This window comes from Triticum aestivum, chromosome 4B, assembly GCF_018294505.1.
Source record: "Triticum aestivum cultivar Chinese Spring chromosome 4B, IWGSC CS RefSeq v2.1, whole genome shotgun sequence".
Taxonomy (NCBI): domain Eukaryota; kingdom Viridiplantae; phylum Streptophyta; class Magnoliopsida; order Poales; family Poaceae; genus Triticum; species Triticum aestivum.
Window position 1 is genome coordinate 232,456,256 of NC_057804.1, and position 5,252 is coordinate 232,461,507.

Sequence of the window (5,252 nt, forward strand, 5' to 3'; positions counted from 1 at the left end):
CCATGATCCTTACAGCGATCACAACCCGACCAACACCTGGCCAACTTATCTCACTGTTATTAAGCATATTATTCTTATTACTGTTGACTCATGGTGTGACATTCTCTCGACCTGGGCCCTTATCCGCGGGCACGGCTATCGATAGATTTAATATAAACTCTGCAGAGGTTAGTACATTGTACCCACACTACGTAACCCATGGCCTCGCACTCCCATTCGGGTGGACCAACGGCGTTCCAACAAAACCGATCTACTGCCATGACACTCTCCCGGCTACTCCGACTCACTCCTCACCGAGCTAAGTCATGGGTGGCCCCGTGCCTACCTCCAGACACAACGACCACCGTTGTGGCCCAACACATAAACGATCCCACACAGGGATCCGCCGACTATAATAACTACAGGCACACAAGGTTAGGCTCCGCCTACCTGATCAGGGTAGCACGCGCCCATAACCTTCACTCGTAGGAGGCACCGGTGAGAGGCACAACATAGACCCAGTTAGGACCGTCCCATACCGGTAAGCATGGTTGCACTGGTCAGCATCGATTCAGCGGCACCATCACTCAGCCAACAGATGTTCAAGTTAAATTTAATCCGGTTAACTTGAATGCAAATATGCTGAGCCATGATAAAATAACATGATGCCAACCATAATACATGAACATGATATCAACATCATCATGAGGGTATCACATAACTATCCACCATATGAACAATAACTCATATCCACTGAGCATGGAATACTGACTAGCATGACCATCTCCAATATCAACATGTACTACTAACAAGCATAAACATATGGAAGATAATACTAGCAGTTATAACATGATCACAGAGTATAAGACAACATAGCACAAAAGTGAACACGCAAATCTGAACATTACCGGAACAACGATAACCATCTTTTCAACAAGCAAACATTTAATAAAGACTCAAGTTGAAAACCATGGCTACTGCATGACTATCATGCAAGTCGGTATTGTGGCTTGCCTGGGGATGAAGAAGGCACCGGGGAGAAGTGCGGTGAAGCCGCGGAAAGATTTACCGGAAAACGTTCTCTCTTGGAGGGGGCTGAATAAGGGCAATGGCGTAAAGGTCATTTTCACAGTGTCAAACCATAGTGAAAATATGACCAACAAAATGGGCTCAATGAAACCAAGACGTGAGTGTTGGTTTCACCTGATTTGGAGCTACGGATAAAAAGATATAAGGGTTTTACTACCAGGGACCTATCTGTAAAAATTTATTTTACAGACTGGGCCAAAACAGAAAACTGGAGAGCGTATTCTGGGGAATGCGCTTCCACTTAAATGACGTGGCAGTGGCGTGGCCGGGGCTGGTCAATGCCTGAGCGACTGATGGGTGGGTCCCACCTTATCTACTCCCTCTCTCTTCTTCCTCTCTTCTTCCTCTCTCCTTCTCCCGACCAGAACAGGCAGAGGCGAGGCCGCGTGCGTCACCGACGACGGGCTCCAGCGCCACAGGCCATCTCCGGCCAAACGGAGGACACCGGTAGCCTGGGGGTGGCGCGCCGCCTCCATCCCAGGGCAGAGGGAGCGCCGGGAGGGGCGTGGACGCGGCACCGCGCAGTGGCAGGAGCTGTAGACAGCGGCGGCTGAGATTTGGGGACGGCAACCACAGAGGTTTGGGGACACCATGGACGCGTGTGCTCATGCATGGACTCAGGGGAAGGCGAGGGCGACGCACAGGGAGGAGCTTACGGGGTGGAAGGGGTCGAGGGACGCAGAGGAGAAACGCCCGATCCCCATAAAAGCTCGGTCGGCCACAGATCTCTCGCGAGCGCTCATTGTTGAGCGTCGGTGAGGAAGAGGATGGAGGGGGAGAGGGGTCCAGGAGAACGGCGACAACGCGGGTAACACGCTGGACATGATCACGGGCTCTAAGACGACGAGAGGAGGAGGGGGTCCAGCACAAGAAGTGCTCCGGACGCGGCCACTGCACACAGAGCGCTCCAACAGGCATGACAGCTGCGTGTTCACCACAAGACATGGCACATTAAATGCTCTACATCACCCAAAACGGTGTCTAGTGGTAAGTCCTTCAAAGGTTGGCTCAACTACAGTGGTAACTAGGTGAAAGAGGCTCTAGTCAAAAAGAAATAACCCTCTGAAGTTTACTGCAGTAAACTTCATCATCTCAATGTGCTCAACTGGAATATGTTATGGGCCAAACAAGATGTCTGGGGTGTTTAGGATAGGAAGGACTACAATCCTGGAGGTTTTGAGGGTAAAAGGATCAAGATTTACTGCAGTTACTTCACAACTGCATACTTGGTCCAGAAATGAAGATCATGATGGTGCACTCACATGGAGTGTCCAATTGAGCTCAAATTGGGCAAGGCTCAGTCATTTGGTCATATGATGATGTTGTAAAAAGCTCATGCCAAATGGACAACCCAAAATAGCACTTGCTTCACAAACATCTCTGCTGACTAGAAACTTGGAATAATTATGGTAGTCATATGGATCAATGCAATGATGCCAAAATGGGTGGAGAGATGTTTTATGGGTATATGAATGATCTGGTAATTTATCAGGATTTTTGAAGCAATATAAAATATACTTGCTTCACAACCTGAAAATATTGCCAGAAACAAAGATTTGCTCCTGTGCTCACATAGAAGATTGGATTGGGCTACAAATGGGTTTAAGGGATTAATATGAGCACATTAAGGAGTGTGCAAAAGTTCAACTCATTTGGGTACTCCTAGCTAGTACTTCCTTCACAAAGCCTTCTGTTAGACAGAAACTTTGGAAATTCACTGAGGAAGATTGGCTAGGCAAATAAATTTGAACTTGTGCATGGGGCAATTATTTGGACATATAAACATGCCCAAAAAGGTTGGGAGTCAATAGGAGAAGTATAAATGACACTTCCTTCAGAAAGTGCCATTCAGGGCAGAATAGAAAAAGGAATTTTGGGGAATTATTTTTGAACATGGCAATGAAAAGTTTTGCCATACTTGATCAAGATATGACCCAAAAAAATTAGGAGAATTATTTGGGAATTTAAGGAGTGATGGAAATATAGGTTTCTTCACAACCTAGGGCAATTGGAGTTATTCCTTTAGTAGAAAAGGAATATTCCCAATAAAAAGAATATTGGGATTTGGACTAGGATGGAAATGACAGGGTCTATGGAAAGATTTTCGAATGGCAAGCCACTCTAGAAACAAAGAAGAGGGTATCTTCTTCAGTTTCTAGACCACAAAGCCACGGGAAAAGAGAACTCGGGTAAAAACCTTGGAAAAACAAAAGAAAAAGAAAGGGCCAAAAATCAGGCTGTCACAAAAACCATCGAAGCGAGACCCGAAACAATTTTATCTCCGTCGCAAGCCTCTATTCTTCCGTGATCCCATCTAGCGGCCTTTTTCGGTACTGTGCCGAAGGGGGAAACCATTGGGGAGGCAATCTTCATCGAGCTTGTTGCCTCCATGATGACGTGTGAGTAGTTCCTTCAGGACCTATGGGTCCATAGCTATAGCAAGATGGCTTTCTCTCTCTCTCTCTCTCTTGATATTCAATATAATGATCTTCTCTAAGATCTATGCGATGTAATTCTCGTGATGTGTTTGTTGGGATCTGATGAATTGTGGGTTTATGATCACATTATTTATTGAAACTATCTCAGTGTTTTGAGATTTAATTATGTGTGATTATCTATGTATTCTTCGTATCTATGAGTTTTGTTTGGACAATTGGATTATTAGATCTTCATCGGGAGTGGCGCATAGTAGTGGGTTCAATCTTGCATTGTCCTTAATCTATGACAGGAGGAGTTGCAAGGCACGTATTGTATTGTTGCTACTGAGATTAAAATAATGGGGTCGAACATATTGCTTGGTCTTACTTTGTCTACACTATGTCATCTTGCTTAATGTGTTACTATGTATTTCACGAACTCAGTACTTTGAGATGTTATTGGAGAGCAAAGGGTGATGCTGCAAAGTAGAGATAAGTATTTCCCTCAGTTAGAGAACTAAGGTATCAATCTAGTAGGAGACAACGCATGAGTCACCAAGACCTGCACAAACAATCAAACAACTTGCACCCAACGCGATAGAGGGGTTGTCAATCCCTTCATGGTACTTGCAAAAGGAAGATCTGATAGAGATAGATGGAACTAAACAAAACATAAAGTAAATATTTTTGGTTTGTAGATCAGAAAGTAAAAGATTGCAAAAGAGTAGATCAGAAACTTATATGATGGAAAATAGACTCGGGGGCTGTTGGCGTCCGGGACTTGGGGGTATCCAGTCCTGCCTGTCTGCAGCCCACCCCGTGGCTCCATCGACGGCCTGGTACGGTCCAACTTCGACATCAACATCACAAGACCCTCGTGAGGAGCCAAGCCTCGCGAGGCGGACGACGCCAAGACCCCTGAAGGAGTTGGCCTCCTTAGGAGGGCTCCTGAGGGGCGGAGAGTTCTATGCAGCTACCTCATGAGGCTCAGCTGACGTAATCCATGACGACCAAGGCCAGGCGGGCGCCAGGCGGGTGCAGAGCGCATGTTTCCTCTTCGATGCAAGGGGGGCAAGCCACGGGCACGGAGTCCTGAGGAATCAGCCAAAGGTTTCCATTCTGGTGTAACAAGACCAGGACCGCCAGGACGGCAGGATGGAGGTCATCACCGAGCCCACCGCAGCGTCACGACCAGATGCTTTTCGCAGGCGAAGACTACTTTTGTTAGGATAGACTGTACTACTTGTCCCCTTTCAAATCCCGTTGTTGTGGAATCCCTTCCCGCACATATTTGGGAAGAGGACCATGGCCACTATATATAGGACTTAGCCACCACCATAGTGGAGAGAGATCCATTCCACCCCGAGCATCACACCAGCTCAAGAACACCTCATCTCCTAAGGCTTGTTCATCCTTTGTACTAGTTCATCCATAGCCGGTCGAGGCAATCCACCACACTACACTGGAGTAGGGTATTACACCACAACCGTGGCCCGAACCAGTATAAATCTCTGTGTCTTTGTGTCTCTGTGAGATCTACGTGCTAGGCTAGGGAGGATCACGAGTAGGCAGGCTAGGCAGGTTGAGATCTCCGCACGCACCCCAGAGTTCGAACCTCTCAAGAGTTGTCGGATTGACTCAGGAGTCTAACTAGTCACGTAACCCCTCACCTCTTGGGCTCGTCCTGGTGATTCGGACGACCCAACGACTGCTGAGGTGTGCGCGGGGCCGGGCCTTGCCTACGCAAGACACCAAGGCTTGCCCCTG